Source organism: Rhea americana, unplaced genomic scaffold (genome assembly GCF_003343005.1).
Source record: "Rhea americana isolate MKP2758 unplaced genomic scaffold, rheAme1 scaffold_2, whole genome shotgun sequence".
Classification (NCBI taxonomy): Eukaryota; Metazoa; Chordata; class Aves; order Rheiformes; family Rheidae; genus Rhea; species Rhea americana.
Window position 1 is genome coordinate 16,943,895 of NW_028186149.1, and position 18,907 is coordinate 16,962,801.

The 18,907-nt window shown below is 39.5% G+C and overlaps 1 protein-coding gene across 13 annotated transcripts in view; it reads right to left on the bottom strand.

The window, feature by feature from the left end:
- The window catches only part of FRRS1 (ferric chelate reductase 1), a 166,383-nt gene that overhangs the window by 50,250 nt on the left and 97,226 nt on the right, over window positions 1-18,907 (bottom strand). For 10 of the 13 annotated variants that reach the window (XM_085303640.1, XM_085303639.1, XM_085303638.1 and 7 more), the window contains 3 exons: window positions 17,298-17,625; window positions 16,153-16,705; window positions 14,608-14,715 (listed from right to left, as the gene is read on the bottom strand). The gene's annotated coding sequence lies outside the window, so the exon portion shown is untranslated. The remainder of the gene's footprint in view (window positions 1-14,607; window positions 14,716-16,152; window positions 16,706-17,297; window positions 17,626-18,907) is intronic. The other 3 variants (XM_085303627.1, XM_085303632.1, XM_085303630.1) reach the window with 3 other exon arrangements.

The following is an 18,907-nucleotide window of genomic DNA, read 5'->3' on the forward strand; positions in this document are numbered from 1 at the left end:
ACACAGAGTACTGTGTAAAACTCTGCCTGGAAGTATTCTCACTAATGAGCAGTGCTCTTCTACTCGGCTGACAAGCACACATCTACTCACCAGTTTAAAAGAAATAATTTACCCTCCATTTTTTGTTAGTGTGAAATAAAGTGAAATAAAAGAATGGAAGAAATTAAGCTTATCCAGTGCTACAGAAAACAAAAGCTGAAGTAGCAGCTTAGGCTGGTAAAATTTTCAGGAGYGGGTAGAGATGTTTGCATGAACTTACACTCTTCACTGCCCATCTGATTTTCCTCCCTCCCCACTGCTGAGTATCAGTTAGCACCTCAGGAAAATGCAGTTCATTGCAAGGTTTTCTTCAGGGAAGATTCTTCCTTCTCTTTTCATGTAACCACAAAGCTAACCAGTAATTTCTAGCAGCTGACTTTTTTTAGCCTCTACAGAAAACAGACACTGGCTACTAAACTAAAATGCCAGTTTGCTAAACAAGGATCAATTAAAAAACCACTTCCTAGCAATTTACAAGATAAACAACAAACTGCATCCTGTCAAAACATTGTCATGACAATAAAGAAGAAACTATCCAGCTTTGTTGCATTATCATTTATAATGGAACACAAGTGTAGATGCTATACAATCGAAATGAAAGAATGCAGATATCATCAAAACAGGTCAAATAGGGTTAAAATACTGCTTCCTTCCTTTGAAAGTATATTGCAGATCTTCCCTTGGGATAAGTATTCTGGGTTCTGACCGCTCATGTTCAGGATTCTTGTAGATCAAAAAAAACAAACAAGTAATTAGCTAAACTCCCACCGCAACCATATGAATGGGAATTTGAGGACAAAATATTGCCAAAAACAGTATATTTTTCTTTCTATCTGCAAAAGGAAACAAGGATTTTTTACTGTGCTGGACAGACTTGTATAAAGACCTGCAGCAAAAACAATACTGCTGATTAATGTTCTGCTTAGAACATAAGTTTAAGAATCTCTTTGAAGTGAGCCTTCTCTTACCATGAAATACCTTCAAAATACAGTGAGAAAAAGTAACAAACGAAATACCTTCAGGAAAAGTGAAGAAGGTCTTCTTACTGGTTGTAAAGGATAACATTTCTTTTTAGTAGCTGTGCAAAGCAATCAGCACAGATCTAAGAACATAAATGAATACAGAGAAGGAATATTAAAATACTTAAATGTGCCCTGTTCAGGCAGCCATAACAGTGTCTCTGGCATTTTGACTGTTTTTCCAATTCCCATACAAATAAGACTGCAAGTCTTTAAGAGTGACCTTGTATATGTCTTCATAATGACAACGTAAATGTGAACAGATGAAATAATTATCTTCTAAATTTCTGAAAAGGATTAGGCCTTGCATCAAATCCAGAATACTATGAGGTCCTGGAAAGGCCTATGGATTTACTCACTGTAATACTATAGAAAATGGTTAAATACCCAGACCTCATATACCACGTGTCTATCATGAAAGGCTCGTGATGCTCGTTGCCCTGCACCTTCACTCTACGCCTGTAGGAATGCAGCGCAGCATGCATGGCCAGATCCCATCAGTTTTAAAGTATTTCATTCCATTTCATACCCTCTCTGTACCATTGCAGCCTGATAAAAAYGTGGGAATTTGGACACATCTTGCACAGGAAGGGAGCATATGGGCCAGTTTTGTTTTGTTCTTTTTTCCAAGAGCATCTCCTAGGGAGAACAGTTTTGTGCACACTGCTGTTCAGAACAGTGTGTCCCAATAAGAAAAGATGACACCAAGGGAAGACTTGTTTACTGCCACATAGAAAAGATTTTAAATGAAGGCTGTTTTAAYGGAAGCTATCATAATAAATAACAGTCAAGATATCCAAACTGACAGAAACATGGCCACAAAATTACTGAATTTAACAGCACATCATTTCTCAAAGGTTAAAAATGAGTTGGCAGATACCAAAGGAAAAACAACAAAAAAAAAAGTGATGTGGCATATTGCATATTTTTATGACAGATGGTTTCAAATAGATTAATGAGGTGAGTGCTGAATTTCCATGTTGTGGTTAATATTTAACCTCTAGCCAGCAGAAACCTCTAGGATTTTTACACCTGGGTGGTAAAGAGGCCTGTCTAATTGAACTGTTGGATACACAGTTCTAATCGGAAGACTCTCTTTCTAAGGGGAAAAAAAAAACAGATACTGGGAAGTAGAAAATAAGGTAGAGACACCTTGCAACTACACTTGCACGGAACTAGTTTTGTGGATTAACAGATTCTTTAAAGATGAAAAAGACAAATGCAGCGCTCTGTTCCCTGGAGGGCATTGATTAGAAAGGACTAGGTGAGCTCATGTCATACTACATCAGTCAAGTGAAGAACAAGACAGGGACCAGTGAGAGAAAAAAAAAAATCTTAATTTCTACACAATTTAAAACGAAAAAAAAATAACTTTATCAAAAAACATTTCCAAAACTAAAGAAGCTTCAGCTACAACAATCAATCTTGTCAGTGCATTTAGGACATCACATCATTCACTTGTTTGATATAACCAGCACACATGGTATGTTGTCATAGCAAGTTTTACTCCTGCAAGAAATCCATTCCTAAACAAATAGGTTGTTACCAGTGAGGATAAGGAAGGTTCACAGAGCCATTGAAAAAATTTTCCAAAACCATCAGTATTTTCTCAGTCTGTGCAACAACAAAAAAGATTTATTTAATGCTGACAAAACAGAAACAYTCAAGACCCCACGCAGCACCTCTCKGATATTGATTCTTGCTGYTCATAGTAGTATAAAGTTTAAAARGAGATCAAGGTGCCAAATCAGAGAGTATATGTGTTAGAATTAGCTAATAATGCTTTCTGATCATCAGTACATCCCTGAAATATCCCACGAGTTGCTTGATAGTGACAGACTCATTCAGCAGAAAACCCAGCTGTGGTCAGGAAGCTCGGAGTTGCATGAAAGCCCACGTTCAGTTTTCACTCTGCCTGTTGACCCAAGCCCTCTTCCAAGAAGCTACTGCTCAGGGCCGTGTTATGATACAGGCTTCCCACATTAACAGGTCTGCCCAGCATCCACTACCCAATGCCAAGCATTCTTTCAGACTCCAAATCCTACGCATTAAGGGCACCCACAGACACCCCTATGAAATGAAGACTGAGAGAGACATGGCTTTTCCCAGATTTTCAAGTTCACCATCTAGTTTACTGGACACCTGGAATGTTCTACAGTTGGACATCCAGAGAAGCAGCTAAGATACCTGAAAGGTGTAGTGTAAGACCCCTTACACTACACCTTTCATAAAATATAGCCTSAAAAAAGTGCATACATAGATTTCTCTGTTTGGGAGTGCAAACAGCCAAGYCTGTTCCTGAGACCTTTAAAACACATTACACGTCTGTTTCTACCTACCATTTGTTCTATATYCCGTATCTGTAAAGATGATCAGTCTTGCCTAAGTGTAGCATTTGCATTTGTTCTTACTGAACTACCTCCTTTTTTYGTTTTCAGATAATCTCCAATTTGCCAAGATCATCTTTAATTCTTACTGTCTTCCAACATCCTTGAAGTCTTTCCCAACATGATGCTGTCTGCAGTCTTAATAAGCATATTCTCTATTACATTGTCCAAGTCTGTCTAATTCTGGTTTTAGTGCCAAAGCTGTAAATCAAGAGATGCATCACTATGAGAAAGAGAGCAGAATCCATACACCTCTTCAATCTCTCCAAATGTTCACAGTTCTTTTGGCTAAGAAGTTACAGAAAAAYACACCACTTTACAGTAGGCAGATTTTTTTCAGGCACTAAATATCAAAATAGCTGTAAGAAAGACCTAATGTCAAGACTTGTAGCTAGAACAAATTAAATTGGGCTTATATGTGTAGAGTTGTAGGTTAAACACTTCAAGGAGGTTACTTATATTCACTCTTCATTTACATTTTGAAATGCTATTGGAAATGCATTGTACAATAACATCTACAAGAAGACAGAGATTAATGAGAGCAAATMAAATCAGAAATAAACAGTCTCTATGTAAATATTAAATATTCTAACAAAAAATTACCATTAGGCCATTTCATTTCACTATCTTTCTCCTGCAAATACTCTTCTCCTAGAATACAGATGGAGTCATACTGAAGTGACTTACTGTCACCCTGCATTTCTTCAAGAGAATGGAGAAAACGGTGCCTGATCATGTACTCTTATACTGTATTTACCTCCCCAGTATCTGGTTCGCAGACAGCCTGCATAGGCTATAGGTAACTCCACARCATAACCTAATCTATGAAAGGGTGTCAGGAGGCATTCACTATTCTGTAGGACACTAGGTAAAAAGAAATTAAGAAACAAAGAGTCTTTCTTAGAAACACAGTTAATGATCAGAATAAGACTCTTTGAAACCTAAAGAAATTTGTTAAAATTTAAACTTAAAATTTCTCATTATAGACCAACACAAATTCATGCTGTGGCAATCACAGACAAAAAATAYAGTCATGCAGACCTGGCCTACAGAAAACTAACTATAAATGGCTGAAATAACCAGCCTTGGAAGGACCCCTGCCTTGGTCTTACAATTTCCCTAATTAAATTTCTTTTTTTCTTCTTTTTTTTTCTTTTTTTGACATGTATAGGAGAACTAATAACAAACATGCCACAGCTAGATACATCTTATTTTACAGATTATCACTGCAAATCAATAAAGGTGCTCAATACCACAGTCACAATCCTATTCCAATGCAATGAGTAGGGGTTTATATCACTGTCTTCAGRGCAAGCTACACAGTATTTATATACATATTACGAATAAAATGCCTGTAACATTTTTTTCTTGGCAGAAAAAAGTAAGAAACTCCTTAATATTGTACTAATATTGCCAAAMAATTTGTGACAAATGAAAGACATACTCTAATTCAAATATAGTCCACTTATCTGTTCATCCTTCTTTACAAAGTCTTCATATATTCATGTCGATGGAAGGCTCTCACAGAAATTGCTGCATATTGTATTTTCGTAACTTTTGGAGACCAGATAYATGCACATAATATATACATACATAAATATATATACAAATATATTTTTTACATATGCTATCTAAAATATGTATAGAATATTTTTACAGATTATAAAACGCAGGATGCTCCTTGACGACTGGCAGTATCTATGGCATTTGACAGATTTGTTTCATGTGCTCCATTTCAGCATATCCYGGGTAGACATTCATGAGCTAAAATAATTAGCCAAACCAGAATATACAGTGATTATCCAAAATGGTACTTATAATTCTGCTCTAATAAAAGGTGATGAGATCCTTAATGACTTCAAGCAGTAAGAAGGGACAGGGGGAAGAGAGCTAGAAGCTGTTCTCATTATGAAAACTGACAGCTCTTGGTTCCAATTTTGTCCCAAACTGCCAGACAGATTAATATTTTCCTTTCAAAGGCACATTTTTATAAGAGATTACATTTTCCTCTGAAAGCAGAACAGCTCCATTCAAAGCCGTTCCCATTTGTTGTTGCCGGTTTCTGCCTAGCTGGGCTGCAAGCCTACCGCAGCTCTGCGGATCTGTGACCTGCACTTCACTCCCTCTAGGCACTATAAATAATTTCCATGGAAACAGCGCTGAAGAGGATATCTGCAAGCCAAGAAGATATCTACAGCACTTCTGTTAGATTTATGTCTTGTCTTTTCTTCCCTCCATTCTTTCAGATAAACCAACATTAAACATATTTATTTTATAAAATACCTTACCACATAAAACTGAAGTTATTGAAGAAATAAAAGATATAGGAATATATGAAGGAGATTCCAACTCCACAACACATATGTATCTATTTTGGGATTATCRTCATACCCTGCATGCCCATTTCCCCGGAGGGAAGAGCACGTTGCACCTACACTGCACTTTCGTCACCCAGGGAAGGTTTGTGCCTCATTCCTCAGGGCGCTGAGCTGGAACTACTTGTATACATGAGGTCTTTAATGAAAACAATCTAATTTATACCTTCAGGAGGCAGAACAGCAGAATAGAAGCATGTGAAATTGAAGCCACAGGGCCCTGAAATAACCCCCCGAGCTGCCCAAGGGAAGCCCTGGACGCTGCGGGATGCCCTGCAGCCCAGCACCACGCGAGCACATGAAACCTGCAGCTCTTTGGGCCTGGATCTGCATTTACAACACAGCAGAAGTCAGCTAACCTCCAGCCCCTTCCCCTCCGCGCAGGCAAAGGCAGCGCCCGCAGTGCGGGCAATAGCTAGGAGAGGATCTGGACGCCTCGCAGACGCAGGTGGCTGTGCCCGGCCCCCTCCCGCAGCGGCGGCATCGCGCCAAGGGCCGGGAGGTGCAGCAGCCTCCCCCCGCCGCGGCGGGCCGGGCGCGGGGCTGCCTCCGCTCCCGCTCCCGCTCCAGCTCCCGCTCGGCTGCCTGCGGCGCAGCAGACACGGCAGCTCCATCAAAGCATCAGGGCAAACCTGCCAGCACAAGCTCCGAAGGAAAAATAACCACARCCGCTGCTTTGCTTGTTACTTTTCAGCATAATAATAGTTGTCACTGAACACGACAATGCATTTAAATAATCACCCTCATACGTGTTACAGGAATTTCTGTAGCTCCTTCTCCCTTCCATGCTTCTCTTGCAGGATCTAAAATATTCTCACATGAGTTTCAAATGCTGGCTCTAAGGTTTTTTCTGTATTAAAATACAGTATATTCCACATCATCCTCTACAGCTTTACCAGCATTTCAATCTCTTTTTTGTGATCCACAGTAGAAAACATCACCCTCACTTCAGCAAAAATTCCTATGCTTCACAGTAGTACCAACAYGATGGCACCAAAACAATGACTCAGGTTTCCACAAGCCACTCTGCTAAAGCAAACAAGGCTTCTTTAAGAAAAGATTACCTATTAATACATAAGCCATAAACTAAACTCATTGCATATTTTCAGGCTTTTCTTTGTATTAGAAATTTTAGAAAAATACTTGAAAAAGCCAAGATCTCCTGGAATTTATTTAACCAAAGTAGTTCAAAAAATATCAAATAGAAGATAATTCATCATAATAAACAACCGGTAATTACATCTTTTCCTATAGCTATTGAAGTCCAGAGATTACTATTCACCTAACATGTTTGACAGTTCTCAGGTCCAGTAGTTAAACAAACAAGAGTTTCAAGATTAGAAAATGATTTGTTCTCAATATAAGATATCCTGAAGGTGGTTATTTTTTTCGACTGTTTTCAGGTCCCAACTCTGCTCATCAGAATTCACAGTGTAACTGGTTCAGGTACTAACATATTATTTAAMATTCTGCATATTATTCAATTCTGTTCCTTGTTTTATCATTCTAAAATAAGTATCATATAATACTTACCAATCTTCCCTCACAGAATTATCAAGAAGGTTAATTAATTAATGTTTCTAGCACTCTTGAGATMCTCAGGATATCCCARAAGAAAAYGCAGTACAAATATGAACGGCTTTGAAGAAAATTTGAATTAACTGACATAATCACCATTCAATCAAAGACATATTTTATACTGCCAGTCTCAGATTTTACTTAGTTTACTATTTATTTATTTAGGAAGAATATTTTCTTCCTAAAGTTACCATTTGCTGCCTAAATTTGCTTCCTAAAGTTACCAACTTCACTAATTTGAAATCCCTTATTATGTCTTCCTTTAGAAAAAGAAGCCAATTGCATTGATGACACATTAATCATAATTTTATCTAGGCAACATAAGTGAAGCTAGATCATGTTTTTGCAATCACCTCTGTGCAAAGAGATGGACTCAGCACCTTTCACCTCTTYCATTCCTGGAAGCAGTCACAGGAGAGCAAAAAGGATGCATAACTATTTCTTAATTTGCTCATTGGGAACAACCACCCATAACAACAACATATACTTAATTTACCCTGATCCTCCTACCACTATAGTTAYGTACCCTAACATTCAACCCCTTGTTTCCTCTATCAATCATTTTGAMTTAACAAATGAGTAATATAGCCTCCTTAGGAAATACGGTCCAGGTATTAAAAGAAAATAATTTTTTAAAAAATCAAGAATACGTGGATTAAGTAACAGTAAAAATAAAAAATATGTATACTTCTACTCAATTGTGAAAATCAAATGCATTCCCATTTCTTTCTGACAGTTTTCAGAAGAAAGACAATCCTTTGATTTACTTAACATTTACAGCTGAATGCTCATGAGACACATTCATTTAATAACTGGAAAAATCATCCAATAAGAGAACTTATGAAGGATAGCAAAAGAAATAACTTCCAGAATCACAYTCAGAATTTAAAATTGTGACATTTATCAGACTTCAAAAACTATTAGAAAAACGAGATAGTCTGTTTTTAAAATTCTGCATACCTGCTCTCAGCCAATAAGCTGTGTCTGTTCAAAAGAAAGTTCCCAGAAACCCAGAAAATGCAGTTTTGGTCAGTGAAATGTACACCCCCAGGAATGCAATGCCGTTATGTCAACGGCATGCATGTATTCTGTATTCTCTTGATTTTATTTATAACTGAATCTGAYGCAGGTTCTAATCTCTGTTGTATCCAGGGTAACCCCTCAGATTTATTCCACTAACAAGAATCTGATTTAGCTTTATAATTTGGAGTTTGGACTTACATTATCATCTAAGCATGCTTTAGCTGTATTAAGATATTTCATTATCACACAACAGAACTATATTTGTCCAGCATGTAAATATTTACAAGACTCCAGTTCATAYACTATCTGGTTTAGCTTATTATTTGATGTGGAATGGAGGCCAATTAGATATATCAAGGGGCTTTTATAGACACACATGCAATTGCCCTATGCTAAAAAATCCTTGCTCTTTGTTTAGTAACCACATCATTTTGAACTCAAATTCTGTGAAAGATTTTTCTGAATCCTACAATGTCTTTTTAATTAATAGCCATTGGCTGCATTTGTTTTGCTTTCTGTAAACAATTTTAAGGTTGGATTTTATGTACATGTGCTTTCAGAAAACGCAGGCACCCCTGTGSAACACACAAGAAAAGCTGCTCACAGAAAGAACTGCATCATGCAAACACAAACCCAGTTAAACACTCACAGACCGTTACCAAGTCAACATGTGAAATCCATAATAACCAAGTAAAAAACCTAAAGCTGCACTTTGGATTACTAATGAAATCTGTTATGAGTTTTATTGTGTTTCAAACAAGTCAGGATTTTCTGAAGCGAATCTATTTGAAAATGTTTTGAGTCTCTTTTGCCCAGTATCTCACACACCATTTCCAGCAAAACAAATTTAATATAAATGCTACTAAAGCTAAATGGCAATGATTTTATTCTTACAAATTTTCCTATTATACTCTTAAATTTGCACAAATGTAAATGATCTTAGAAGGCAAAGAATAGCCTCACAGACCAAAACTTAAAGTGGTTTAATTAATCTAAAATCAGTAACTTACCACTGAAATAGCTACCCAGTTAACCGCTCTGAGGTTAAWTCGTTAGTCCTCAGTAACGAAATCCGGGGGGGCACCAAGGAGCTGGCCGGCTGGCCTCCTCCGGGGCGCGAGGCTGCCGCGTGCCCCGCGGCTCACCCGGCCTGCCCCTCGCCGGCGCCAACCACCGGCGCCGACTCCCGTTTTGCACCTAGGCCSGCGACAAAATTTCCCGTTAACCAGTATATAGCCCCACTTACCAACAAGCTGTCACAACCCTCCTCCCCTTCATCTCCCCCTCCCCCCAAATTTCTCCCTCATTAACATTTTAGTTAAATCTTTCCATGGAAATTTTTCTTACCTAAAAAGGAAATATCCGAACACCCCAAAACTCAAGACCTTTACTTTTGGGGGCGAAACGCGAACAGACCAGCCTCAGGAGCGTTGCTTTGGCAAGAGGCCGCCGGCGGGAGCCGCGCTCGCCCCACTGCGCGGCCGGCGGTGGGAGCCCCTCGCTGCCGCGAGCCCCTCGCTGCCGCGAGCCCCTCGCTGCCGCGGCCGCGGCTCCACGCGGCCCGGGAGAGCGANCGCTGCCGCGAGCCCCTCGCTGCCGCGAGCCCCTCGCTGCCGCGAGCCCCTCGCTGCCGCGAGCCCCTCGCTGCCGCGAGCCCCTCGCTGCCGCGGCCGCGGCTCCACGCGGCCCGGGAGAGCGAACGACCAAACGGTCCCTGGGGCTGCTTTATAAACTCCGCATTTTAGTCTTCAGCCAAATGTTTTTAGCCGAAAACTTTCTGAATTTCAGTTTCAGCCAACTGGGAAACTCCTGCAAAGGCACTTTCTGAATTGTTCTGTGGAGGCAAAAATTAGTGCAAGCCTTGTGTAGCTGTTCACACCTGCGGATGTTACTCTCATTCTAACATACCTGAGGAAATTTTTCCCTTTATTGATTTTTTTTTCACTGTTTAGCTTACCCCAGGCCTTCACCTGCTCCTTGCTATCCCGTTCCCGCTGAGGGAAAGGGCTCCGACRGAGGTTCCCCCACCCTGCTGCGGCCCCTTTCGGTTGCTGAAGCAGCACAAAATCTGGAGAAAGCCGCAGTTCAGAGACCCCAGTTAAGGATGCTGACAAGTACTTCTGTGACAAATCTTGGATTTAATTTCTTTTAATAAGTTTTTGACTTTAGTAGCTGCTGAGGAAAGCTTAAAATATGAACAAATGCAACTATAAGCAAAAATGAAGAGAATCTTAATGTTTTTAATCTCATGGGGGGGGGCCTGACATATGATGTTTCATGAATGAATGCAGCCAGTAATAACAATCAAACATTTCATTCYCAGTCTATTTATAAGACCAGAATATTTTCAATACATTAAATCTAAGAGTTAKTTTTCTTCCCTTTTCCTATCAGACTAGAGATTTTTCATACAAGTGTCTACTTTTCTGCTCTTAAATACAAGTGATTTCTGACTAAGTTTTAAAATGGYAATATAAAAACTGCTTAAACTTCTTGACGTGATAGAAATAAAACCTATTTATATCTCCATTTTATTGGCAAAAGAGAGATAAAATCATTTTTAGAAAACTCAATTTTTAATTCTGTTTTATAGAAGCAAATTCTGACCAAAAAAAGGTTAGTCAAATCTTYAAGGGGAAGTGACCATAATCTGAACCATAACCTTTAAGACTAGCTTAGATTCCATCAAAATACATAGAAAATAACTAAAGATGTTATCACAGTCATAAAAGCATCACAGTCCAGGTGAAAAAAAAAAAGTACGAACACAAATATTCTCCTCTACAGTACTGACAGAGAAGGTTTAGGGTGACTTAGCAGCAGCCCTTCAGTACAGGGCTATCGGGAAGATAAAACTCTCCAGAGATGCCTGGCAGGAGAAGGAGAGACAAAAGGTACAAACTAAAATGGAAGGTTCTGGCCTGAYGTTAGGAAAATGATTTTCTCCACTGAGGACAGCGAAGCAGTAGAACAGGCTGCCCAGGGAGGCTAAGGAGTCTCCACCCTTAAGAGTCCTTCAAAACGCTGAGAAGCCTGGTGTGAACTCAGGATGGATCCTGCTCTGAGAAGGGGGTGGAACTGGATCCCGGGATCCCTTCCAACCTGCATTACAGAGTCTATGGGCATGCACAAACTGTAATTTCTCACACATACAGATTCCAAAGCACCCCGAGTCTGGATTTTTTTTCGCCTRTATTTCTCATTTTTTATGGGAAGAAACTCCAAGGATGCAGGAGAAACATGTTAGCGATCTCTGTCAGCTGTGGAAAGAATAGGCAGATCACCACAAACAATCATTGCACCATGACTCGGAGCCGCTACTTGTCTTCTGAGCTACATATGTTCTCCAGTACCGCCCACTACCACACGAAAGTGCTGGTCTAAGCTTTGCCGGTGTGGACAGCCACCCCAAGGTTCACACCCAGTATATACCCGGCTTCTGTGCCACTGTTTACTCCTCTAAGCATTCACATCTTCCCCATCTGTTTTCAACCACTCTAACTCCCTGTTTGACATAACTGACCTGTCTGAATATSTTCTCTCTTAAGCCAAATGCATTACTGAAGCATAAAGTCTAAATTAAAAACAAAACTCAAGAGATACTCTGTGTCAAGAGTGCAGTCTTTAACTACAGGTCTTAACTGACCCTCTTTCTTATGAGGGGCCTTTCTTTGCTGGTAGTTGCAGAAACTCATCCCCTATACTTGGGAAATCTTGTACTGACAACTTCCAGTTCCATTTTCACTGCCAAAGCAAAAAAGCAGGACAATTTCTCATGCTACCGTGAAAGAAAACTCAGCTGTTCTCACCRTGCTTACTAATACCTGGTAATTTTTGTGTCTTTGGTAGCATACATGTAAAATCATGGCCGTAAGCAATAACATCCAGATACCCACAGGTTACAGCCACTGATTTCTGCTGCTACTCGCAGGTAACAGCCACTGGTTTCATACCTCAGCTGTCAATTTGGAAGTCGATTTTATGAACAGTATTATTTTTACAACACAAACCTAGTTTCTGCAATAGTTTTTTCCACCTCACAGCTATTTGCCTGATAATTGGGCTAAATAGTCTTCAGTTAGGTGTCTTCTTTTTGTCATTGTACAAGCAGGTCATTGCCGTATCTTAGAAAGTAGTTGTCTTTCTACATTATTCCAAGACACAAGAAACACTTAAGATGTCACAGTCCTTCTGTAATTGGGTATGGCATAAGCCTCAGGCTCCTACTACTGTTTTTTTACAAAGGACAATGTAATGCTGCAATCTTGAATTGTAGTATCTAGGACTGAATTTCCCTTTTATTTTTGAAGTATGGTCAGGAAAAATAATAGCTAACATGCTGCAGAGAGGACGTAATACATCACTTTTTTTTTTTTTACAAGATGGGAAATGCACAAATTTTTTATGTAGATTTGTATAATAATAAAATGCTTGTTCAAATAAATCATATGGCTTGTGTGTGGGGACATACAGTATCTCAGACACACATCTACATGCAATACATATATTCAGTGAACTGGAAGCCAATCATTGTTTACAGACAACAGCAACAAACTAAGCCCAGGAAATTCACTTTCAATCAGACATACTGCTGCAGAGGCTGTAGTTTTATAGAAGCTGAAAAATAAATAAAAGCAGGGCTGTTGGGTTTTCTTCCTTCTTAATGACTCTGAAATTTTTATCTCGTCCTGCCCCCTTGTGGGAGCGTATGCCACAGGTTTGTTGATTTCAGAAAGGCAAATGGGTAAAATGCCATTCCAAAACAAACTAAATGTCATATATAGCTATTTGCAAGAAATAATACGAATATTACTTGCTCCAGGGAGAATATAATGAAGTAATAACACAAAGAATACGTTAATATTATACCACAAAAAGCTATGTATTTTGTCTGCCAAAAATTAACAAAACACCTGCATTACTTTCACATGCTCTCATTTTGAACGTTACCTAAGAAGCAACAATGCTGCTTGCAAGAAATATCCTTTTTATTCTAGATGGATATTTAATACTCATAATCAAATGAGACTGGCTAGTAAATACATATATATATATATATATATATATATATATATATAAAAATAAACATAAGATGTTCATTATTTGTGGGTGTTTTAGTAAAGGCCCAGGATATGATATTATCCACGGGGGGGATAGAAAGTTTATTTGTTTATTTACAGATGAGATAAATTCTTCTCCTTTACATGTAAAATGATCAAAGATTGCAGAACTGCTATGGGCTACAGCTTGGTAGTGGAAAGAGTACTTTAGCTGAAAAAGTAGCAAGGATAAAGGCAGACTTAGAGGCCTTCAAAATGCTAGTATTTGCCACTCATTTAATTGCTACTACTTTACTCTCACTGAATGACTCCTCTCAGAGTTACAAAATAAGACACTATCAATACACTCAAATCCTAATTTACATCTCTTCAAATTATCCAGCCTTGTTTAGACTTTCTTTGACATACCTGTAGTGCAAACTCAATTCCTTCATCTCATTCCAGCTGAAGTCACTTCCATGTATTCAGGAGCTCCCCAGCCACCTCACACACTAGCATTTCTCTTGCCCTGAACTTCAGCTGCTGCAGACCCTGAACCCTACATGCAGCTCACTGTTCTTTCCTATACTAGGTCTGCTCAGGGAGTGGAGGGGAATCATTCGGCTCCCCTTGGGTCTGCGAAACACTAGCACTGCAGTCTCTAGCACACTTGAGCCTTTGAGGCAACAATGGTTGCATCAACCCAGGTGAATCAACAAAAATGATTCCTTTGGTATTCTCAGGTGTGGCAGAGATAGCCAAATCACCTAAAAGGGAGATTAAATGAGGGCAGAGATGGAGCCAGAAGAAAGAGTGGGATCTGCAGCTTCTTGGAGAGTAGTGTTGTGCAGGCTGCTGAGCCTGGTCCCAGGCCACTGCACCCCTGGCAGATGGCTGCAAGCAAACAGTAGAGATCCCGGGTCAAGTCCCAAACCAGCACTCTGCAGGTTCTCCAGGAGAGTCACAGAACCATTTTCCTGAGCAATGCTGTAACACTTTCTCAGTATGAACCCTTATTTAGCAAGCTGCTAATGTATTCTGCAGGCAGTTCAGCCTCCAGCAGGTCTCAAGACACAACCTTGTGCACCAGGCACCTCTGGTCACAGTAATAATAGCAAGGTCAGCAAGCTAAATGGAGCACACTCACCTCCCCACGCTCYGATAATGACCAGGCCAGAGATAAGCTAGAACGGTCTCAGCAGCAGCCAGAGCTCTCTTCACCCTCCTTTTCTTCAGGGGCATCTGCTGTTGTCATCTGTCCAAGAAACAAATGAATACTCAACCCTTCCTTGGCTTCCTGCTGCAAATAGCAGGAGTCACTTTTTAACAAACATATATATGCAGTTTGGCAGAAGAGCTCTATTCTGATCTCATCCAGATATATAAATCAGGAGTAACTATGGGCATATATAAGTACAAAATACTGAAATATTAGAAAGGAGTAAAAAATAAAAGGATTTATGATTTCTATATGCACTGTGGCCTGGATTCTCAGCTGGTATAGATCAGTGAAATTTCCACTGCCTTCAACTTAACTGCTTTACGCTCAGCAAGAATCTAGCCATGTGTGATAGCTTTGGGCAAAAGATTAGACATCTTACTGCAGTTACGTAACAATTTGCTATGTTGTCAATTTAAAGTTACAATTAGAATGGTCTTTCCTGCAGAAGCATACCTGTGTGCATGTGAAAATGCCCTAGGCTACGCAACATAAAGTTACATAATGGCTCTAACTGATCAAAAATGTCATAAGAAGGGGTAGATTACAGATGAAGATGATCTTCTGGCTGCAGAATAAAACAAGAATGTTTAAAGAAAATTTTCCCGTGACTCTGAATTACCACAGTGCAACCTTTTCTCTACATATCAACCAAAGGCAGACTAATTTGTGCTCAGACATTCAGGGATTACATGCTTTTATGAACTGCATGCACTGGGATACAAACGATTGTGTTTTCAGTGCCATTTGACAGCTTATTTTAATAATGCTCTAACCACATAATAAAAACCTGATGAGATCTCAGTTTAGTTAAGTTCAGTTAAATTGCCAAGGGTACAAGTAAGTGCTACAGAATCTAATTAAAAAAAGGGTTCTTGCTCTGTTTTCATTGCAACACAGAAGGATTCTGGTACATCTCTACTGATTGTAACTGATTTAGCCCCTGATTTATATAAATTTATACTCTAAATAATTCAAATAAGGACCTGATTCTGCAACCCTTGTTTGTGTCAAATAGGGTACACTCAGGAGAATGACAACATCTATGTTGCTATTCTAACTAAACAGTGGAAATAAGTAAGTAAATAAATGAAGAGAGAACATTGAAAGGAGAGAAAGTGTCTTATTTTTTGTGATACTATAGACTATAAAATACTGCCATGATTAAAATGTTTTGTTGGGCCATTTGGCTCATAAGCCTCTTTCTTGGCACATTTTGGGGAGAGGCAAATAGACAAGGCCTGCCTACTCACAGACTGTCTATGAATCAGAGAGCCAGAAGCCCAACAAAGCAAGGGCAATCTTCCTGAAGTAACCTAGAGGTAACACATCTCCACCCCATCTCTGGGCCACAGAGAGGATCCCTCTGAGAGTACCCTCAGGGTTACTTTCTGCTGGACCCAGAATGGAAGAAATTCTACCTAGTGAGCTGTGGGACTTCCAAGGCCTYGTTCTGTCACACCTCTCCTTTACCTGGTGTAGAGGAGCTGGACGCTGTGATGCTTTCATCCCCAAAAACATTGCTGAAGCCATGGTAGAAAGGCAGCAAAGCCTTTGCACACAGCTCCCAGTTAGGCTACTTCACATCTGTGGTTCTGCTGACCATATGAGCTGAATTCTTTTATCAAATCAACAGATACAGCTGGAGAAAGAAACACATTGTCCCTAACAGGTTTTCTGTGTCCAAAAGCTTGTCCTTTTTTCCAATCAACTGGTCTGACTGATACAAGGTATCACCTCTGCACGTCCATATTGCATCTCTACCAAGTCATCTGAACAATAGAAAAGCTTTGGCATTAGAAAGTAGATACTTTTATTAATGGATAGGGCTGGTCATTACCAGTGTCTTTGGTCTGGTCTGTTCCTGCTGCTGAAGGCTGGTCAGTCACCCTCATCTAAGCAGTGTGCAGCAAATTCATGGTGACACTTGTATCTGTCCCTTTTCACTAACATCATGCAGGATAGTCCCTGTGAGTTCACAAATTCTTTCACTCAGCCTGTAACGAGGAGGAGAGGGGGAGTGGACCTAAAGGAGAAAGATGTTTCAGTCATCTCTTAGAACGTGTGAAGAATTCTACAGAAAAGATTACTTCTCTATAACCACTAAATGGCTGAATATACTCTACAAAAAGATGAACTGCTTGGCATTCCAGTCACCCCACTGTGATATCATTAGAGGACTTGCTTTACTTGCGCAGGATACAGAAGTTAGCTAACTCCCAGACAAAACATTGAAGCTGCTTAAAGGAAAGAAGCAAAGTACACGTTTCAAAACCAAAAAATGATTAACGCATTTTCCCGCAGCATTAAGCACAGCACAAACCGTAAGTGTGCCTCTGTGTGTGTGTGTGTGTGTGCGCGTGAGAGAGAGAGAGAGAGAGAGAGAGAGAGTACCAGTTGACTGGACAACGGAAAAAATAAAATAACTTCCAATCGTGCAAATTTTGAAAATCTATTTGAGCTCACATTCTGTAAGGCTGCATCAGACAAAAGATGTTACACTGTACAAAGCATATCACTAATATTTGTATTCAACATAGAAAGAAACAAACCATATCCAATTAAATATCACACTGCCTTTCAAAAAGAGAATGGTAAGAGGAGGCTAAGAGGGCTACCTGACTTGGCTCAGTGACCAGAAACTGTAAGTAAGGAACCTGCCTTGCTTCTTGCACATAACACTGATTTGCTTTTTCACTATGGACTGAGGTCTGTGGCAGAGATCTTGCTCTCTGCAGAATTTCAGCATCTGAAAAGACTCACTGAAGAGATCTTGTTGCAATGCTTAGTGGGGATGGTTGAATTTTCCATGTCCTTGGACTCCAGTCAAGTGCTTTAAGCATTATGACCAAAAATTGAATGACCCAGTCAGAGAATGAAATATTCATAGTTGTGTTTTCCATCTCCTAAGTAACCACATTTGTCATCTTTCTTGTTTCTGAAGACCTAAAAGATAAATACATACATTTTAATATTAAAGTTTGCATAATTATTTCCCACAGAAGGACATATGCTCCCCACTACCTGAGGAATTTTGGTTTTTTTATCATGGCTTATTACTACTGGATGCTGGAAAGACATTTGTGTCATTTCATAGAAGAGGTGCAAAGAACCTGTTGGCTTGTTTTAGAGAGCTGTCATCCCATTTGCATTACACTTTTTTAAGGAAAAAATGCCTTTCACTCTGGCTGGTTGTGGTGCCAGATTATTTAATATCTCTTTTGCCCTGACATTTGCTAAACCCAGAAAATAGTCCTGGAGCCCGGAAGACTTCAAGATTGCTACTGGATTTACTGCAGGATAGGAGGACCTGACTGTGCACTGTAAATTCCAGCTGGTTCTCCTAACCCATATTTTTTCCTCCTGAGAGGGAATGTGAACTGCTAGGGTTTTGTCTTAATTCAGGATGAAAAAAATATCTTTAAAAGAATCATTTGAAAGTTTTTCTGGAGGAAAACGCCTATTCCCAAATGACCAAAAAAGGCCTAGAAGATGCCATAGAGACACATGTAGAGACAGACTCCTACTTTTATGCACCTACTCCTTGATCCATGACAAACTTTTAATATGGTTAACACTTACCATCCACAAAGGGACCTTTGTAACACAAAGGGATATTAAATCCTCTAATTTTATATCTAAAAGCTTACAGAGTTTCTTCATAACCAACAACCACTCAGTCTTGATTTGAAGCAGTCAAGCAATGGACAGTCCATCATCTCCTTTGGTAGTTTGCTCCAATCATTAATCTCTCTAACTTAACAGGTACCACAATTACTATTTCTACCAGTACAGATAGTCTCTTCTTATGTTGCTGTTTGGTACATTTGTGCTTTCATTTATCATTAGACATCTACAAGCTGTATTACCTGAAAATCTAGACCTTCCCTACAATAATGAGGTAACTTTTATACCAGCATTCTGATATTAAAAAATACAGCTATTTTTAAGTAGCTGGTAAACTTAAGAGTGACATCACTATTCCTTCATTCCTGAGATGTCTCCAAGGGATAAGAAAAATCACTACTTTACTACAGCAGTGATTATTTAGCCCCTGACAGGGGTCTGACTGTGCAAGGCACAGTAAATATATGAAATAATAAAGTGCCTTCCTGACTCAAAGAGATTACTCTTTAAGCATACATGACAACAGATGGAGAAAACCCTGGAGTATTACTATTGAATGCAGCAGAAGGGATTCTTCTCACAGCACATGAATTACACTGTA